The sequence below is a fragment of the Maylandia zebra genome, linkage group LG12 (assembly GCF_041146795.1).
Source record: "Maylandia zebra isolate NMK-2024a linkage group LG12, Mzebra_GT3a, whole genome shotgun sequence".
NCBI classification, from domain to species: Eukaryota; Metazoa; Chordata; class Actinopteri; order Cichliformes; family Cichlidae; genus Maylandia; species Maylandia zebra.
The window spans coordinates 37,189,337-37,195,698 of record NC_135178.1 but is presented as its reverse complement, the minus strand read 5'-3'; positions in this window follow the sequence as shown (position 1 = coordinate 37,195,698).

Here is a 6,362-nt window from a genome sequence, read left to right as displayed (position 1 = left end):
GAGCCAATTTTAGCTTTCTTTATTATTTTTTACACAAATCATGATTATTGAAACCATGCAAAAGCAATAATTGTGCATGCTTTGTGTTTCAGTGAACTGACTCTTTACTTTCTAATTTTCTGAAGAATTTTCAAGACAAACATCAGTTTGTAGAAGAATGTGAGTCAATGATACAAGAGTCTAATGTTTTCACTGAAGCTACTTACATTTTCCAGAAGTTAAAATTTGTTCACAAAACATTGTTTTATGTTTTTATTCACAACACAAAATATTGTTAAGGCTAACATTCATACAGCATATCTCAGACAAGTTGGTATGAGAAGGGCTTTCTCCCTCATGATTGTGTGTATGATGCAGAACAGCTGCTGTTTTACACATTTACAACCACACACGTGTCAGCGTTTCGATGTTTTTCCCTCATGGACGACGAGTTTCATCCAGAGGAAGAAAAAAAAAGCAAAGTGGAGGGAGACGAGAAGCCATAATAACATGAATGTCGTGGATGTCTCTGTTTCATGATCCTCCAGCTTCAGCTCACTTTACATTTCATAAACACAAAGCCTATTAAGTATTTGACTTGATTTTCCCTTTGAAGAAGACTTTGAGGGGTACTTGCTGGGCTTTATGGATGCTTTGTAGTTTGAAGGTGTTAGGCAACCATGCTGCTGTTTTGATCCATGTTGTCTTTATCTTTCTGCCAGCTCCTGCCTTTGATGTGAAATCCTTCCAGGAAATCTAGTCCCCCTCCTTCTTTGACGTCTAATCCTTCTGTGACGTCAAAATGATAAAAAACAAAAGCAGAAGCTATTTATTTCCCATCATAATTGTATAATATTTCTTAGAATACAAAGGTTCTATGTGACGATGTATGTCATTTTAAATAAAAGGAAAAAACCTCCAGTTATTTTCTGAGGGCACTGGCTTGAGTTTATCCAACATTATTATCCCATTTTGACTTGAATCAAAGTGATGAGGGTTTACTTCTGTGATTAATCTGCTTTTTTTCCACCCATGAACCATTTTATGCTGAATTGTTGAGATTTTGTGCTTCAACGTGTTTTCCTCACTTTCACCCTGAAGCATATCTGGGTGAGATTCTGTTAAACACGTTATTGTCTTATTGTATTCCTTATTTGCATGTGTGTTTGCTTTGAGCTATACAAAAAGTGACTGACTTCAAGAACATTTACGCTGATGTTTTCAGAGTAAAGTGCATACAAGCCTGGGACTGAACTGCCAAAGCATCTGCCTCTGCCACCTCCTGCAGATGGAGGATGGATGCATGTAACTCACTGGGGCTGAGCCCAGTCAGGCCTCATGGCTTAGCCTCTGAGCCCCATCCTTCAGGCCTGGCTCCAGGCTGAGGTCAGTGTTGCAGATCTGGGAAAGGTTCTTGGTGTCCTCTTCACTTAGTCTGATCCCTAAAGGAGGACCAATTTGCTTTGCCCCTAACAACATATTTCTTGAGATCACATGAGCATAAATCCCTCCGGGGCAGTAAGGTGATGATTCACACTAGTGATGTGTCGGTCGCGAACGAAATGGCTCTTAGAGCCGACTCTTTGAAGTGAACGACGCGAGCCGGCTCCTTATTGGGAGCCGTGGGTTTTGTTTTTTTTCTTTCTCTCACCCTCTCTCGCACTTTTTTCCCGCTTCACTCTGCACGCGAGCCTTGTGCTTTACACTGGGCAGGGGGGCGGTAGTTACACTCTCAGTAGCACAGGAACAGAGCGGGAGGAAGAGACAGAAAGAAAGCCAGGGACAACAACGCCACATTAGAAAGGTATAGTAATCATCCACAACTACTTTCAGTTTTGGATGATAAAGGATTCAGAAAGTTTATTCATGCAGGCCCATATGACAGAGAATATGCATCTTCTTTTTGTTTTCATATTTTAACTTATATTTAATTGTGTTGTGGTTTGCAGTGTTTTGTGTTGTTTCACTTTAAATTTGTTTAAAAGGAAAAAGCTGAAAATTTAAATATTTAAAAGTTGAAATGTAAATAGTTGGTTTTTGTATTATATGATTTATTTATTACATTTTATGTGGAGTGAATAAATAAAAGTATATTTACGGTGGCCCCTAGAGACAAAGCACGTAAAAACTTCAAAACACTAGAGGTGCTAGAGGCAGTGTTGAGCTTTAGTGGCTACACAAGCCAGCAAGTGCCAACGACCGGATTTGATGTGTGGTAATAACAGGTAAATGAACCTTTTTTATTATTATTATTTGAATATATATGAGTGCTTGTGTATAAATACACAAACAATACACATATGCTTTCAATTGTGTAATTTAAGTGATCTAGGTAGCTGTTTTGGAAGTTCAGTTCATGCTAGAAATGTGTTTTGGAGTTTATACGTGCTTTGTCTCTAGGGGCCACCGCATATATTTATATATGAACATATATACATAAAACCACTTCTTTCTTTTTTTTACATTAGTAATTCCTTTTGTGCATAATTTTATATTATTGTTAATAATAAATTAATTAAAGCAACAAAACAGACGTAATGCTCCTCCTGAACACCTGCAATGTGAGACCCTAGTTGGAGAGGCCCAGACCCAGTACAGACCCGGAGCAGACTCAGGATACACCCAGGGTCAGACCTCTTCATTGTTTTGGAAGCATCCCAAGCACCAAATCATTTTTTGTTTGGGGGTGGGCAACCTTCTGGATTGGCTGGGAGGAATGGATGTGGATGACTAAAAAAACAAGAGTATTAACCAAAGATTAGGTCCAAACATTCCCAGTTTATCTTTTAATTTGTTTTATTTCAGCTTATCAATCTCAAAAAGGACACTGAAACAAACACACACTGAGCATCATCTCTTCATTCAGACAAAATCTCTTCACATACTTTCTGTTAGAGTTAGAGTTAGAGAGATGGCACAGTCTGAAAAAACAGCCAACTAGCAGACGACAGCAACAAGTTCTGTAAACATCAATAACCTCTGAAATAAAGCAGGGGGGCAGAAATGAGGGGGAAAGGAAATGGAGATGGATTAGGAGCAGACTGAGGACATAAACAAATATGACAAGACTGGAGAGCAGGATTAATGTGTGTAGTGATGGTGGATAAGAAAACTTTGAGTTACTGAAGAATTCCGTGCGAGTAAGCATCTGGAATTTCCTTAAACTACGTCACAGGACAGTCTATGTGATGTTTGATGGAGTTATAATAAGGTCATGAATACATATTGTTCTGGTTGGATTTAACGTAAATGCACAGTGTTTATAACATTTTGTCAGCAAAGAGGTGAAAAAGCCTTGATGTGCACCAGAACTGGTGGGCAGATGTTCTCGTGCAGCTGTCTGTGAGGGCAGAAAAGCTTTGGGAGGATCCTGCTCACCAAACTGAACTGACCCCACAAACACAGACTAAACCCTGTATTTCAAATAATAGTAGTTTTAACTGCCTTTTAACATAAAAAAAAAAAAAACACCTTTCGATGTCAAATATTTCTGATACCTAGATGAACTGTTTAGATCACCAACAGAGCCTTGGCCAGGGGTCTCAAACATTCAATTCAATTCAATTCAGTTTTATTTACACAGCACCAAATCCCAACAACAGTCGCCTTAAGGCGCTTTATATTGTAAGGTAGACCCTACAATCATACATACAGAGAAAAAAACAAAATCATATGACCCCCTATGAGCAGCACTTTGGCGACAGTGGGAAGGAAAAACTCCCTTTTAACAGGAAGAAACCTCTGGCAGCACCAGGCTCAGGGAGGGGCGGGGCCATCTGCTGTGATTGGTTGGGGTGAGAGAAGGAAGACAGGATAAAGACATGCTGTGGAAGAGAGACAGAGGTTAATAACAGATATGATTCAATGCAGAGAGGTCTATTAATACATAGTGAGTGAGAAAGGTGACTGGAAAGGAAAAACTCAATGCATCATGGGAATCCCCGGCAGCCTACGTCTATTGCAGCATAACTAAGGGAGGATTCAGGGTCACCTGGTCCAGCCCTAACTATATGCTTTAGCAAAAAGGAAAGTTTTAAGCCTAATCTTAAAAGTAGAGATAGTGTCTGTCTCCAAATCCAAACTGGAAGCTGGTTCCACAGAAGAGGGGCCTGAAAACTGAAGGCTCTGCCTCCCATTCTACTTTTAAATACTCTAGGAACAACAAGTAGGCCTGCAGAGCGAGAGCGAAGTGCTCTAATGGGGTGATACAGTAAGATGGGGCCTGATTATCCAAGACCTTGTATGTGAGGAGCAGGATTTTGAATTCTGGATTTAACAGGAAGCCAAAACAGGAGAAATCTGCTCTCTCTTTCTAGTCCCTGTCAGGACTCTTGCTGCAGCATTTTGGATTAGCTGAAGGCTTTTCAGGGAGTTTTTAGGGCATATTGATAATAATGAATTACAGCATGTGACATGTGGCGCAGAATCAGTCCACCAAAGTATCCAGTTTGGCCCACAAGATGACTGTAATTGAAATTGAAGAGTGGAAGGTCATTATTTTTTGGAGTTTGGGGTAATAATCAGATCAAAGCTGGATCACCATCGGTTTTAAAGCAACACAGAAGAGAAGTAACACAGACATTAATAGCAGCACTTATCAAGGAACACAGGAGAACTGAGATGTTACCACAGAAATGAGGCGTGAGGAACTGAAACCAATAAAAATCAACTTGAACCAAAACACAAAACTACAAAAGTGAGAGTCATGGCTAGAACAACCATAAACCAAAAGCAGGGGTCAAACACTTCATATTATTACCAGAAATAAAACTCACAGTCTGCTAAAAATGTAAGGAAACCAAAACCAGAATCCAAAGTTCAATAAACAGAAAAACTTCAAACACTAGAATAACAATAAAACCCAAATAGAAATCAAATATACTGACTGAGAATTCTAAAAGCCCTCAAAAGCACTAAATCCTGACTGAGGCAGGTATGTTGTTTCTTAGCCATGTAAAGAACAGGCTCGAGCAGGTTATACAAATATCAGCTTCAAAGTACCGCAGAAACTATCATTTTATAGCCTGCCTAATGAAAAGGTTTTACACTACACAGGGGACATGAATGGTGTGATCCATCCTATTGCTAAATTTAATATCCATAATTTTTATGTTTCTGGCTATGTTTTTTGGTGTTTTAAACTCATTTGGAATCTGGAATCACTTGCATCTGGAAATTGTTTGAAAAACCAAGAATTCATTGATTATCTGGACTGCAAGATGCAGCTTTCTTAATTCAGATCATTCTGATCCAGATTAAATCCCTGGTGATGAGGAATATCTTTTATATTCTCCAGTCCCTGGCAGTTTTATTGGTCCCTAGTCTCCTCCTGTTGTCAGTTATGGGTATCACATGTAACAGTGCTCACCTTTCTTTGTATGAGAACTAGCAAAACATCCTCACGATAAACTTAGATCCTAAATTTAGAGCTCAGACTTTTGGCATGGAGCGGTTTGTTTCTTAATTATCTGACAGTTATTGTAAATTAATCTTTCCTTTTAATTTCCTTTTAATTCTTTCTGATGGATTCCTTTACAAAGCTCACACAGTTATGCCCACATATTACTCCGCAATGCATTCTGCTTATTTACACATTTTCACTGGGATACAACCTTCAACAAGTTTAAGATAAGATGAGATAAAATGTAGTTTATGTATCCCAAAATGTACCCAAAGTTGGATTTTTAAAAAATTTGTTACAGAAGCTAAATAGAAAGTATGGAGCTAAATAAAAATGAACCAAAATATGAAAAAAAAATAAGGTAAAATCTAATCTGAAAATCAAGATAAATTAAGTCAAAATTTAAACAAATATATTACTAAAGCAGAATTATCTCACATTCAACAGAACAGCGAAACAATATTAAAATGGCTGAGTGTAGTAAAAACAGGGTACCAAATATTAGATAACATTAAAGTGGATTAGCAAAATAGTGTATCATGCTATTATTTATTACTATTATTGTCTGTGAAGGTTCTCAGTCATCCAGGTCATCGTAGTCTAAGGAGCTTGGAAAGAAGCAATCTTAAGCAACTTAAAGAAGTCCAGACGCTTTTCTTTCCAAGCTATTACTATTATTATTTGTATTTATAAAGCACCATATGACTATTGCTTGTTCTAAACAGTAGAAGCATTTTAAGAAAATATATAAAATATGTGGAAGGTTTTTCTTTCTGTGATTCATTCATTCATAATTTGAACCACTGTACAGCTTTCAGCTATAATCCAGCTTTTGTGTTTTTAGGTTTTAGCTGCCACATCAGTGTTAGCTAAAGTCTTTGTTAGTGGGGAAAATGACAGTTTACTTTTTATCTTCTACAACAAACTGCGCTATTTATACACCTAAATGCTTGCAGGGTCCATTTTTAACCCACTAAGATAA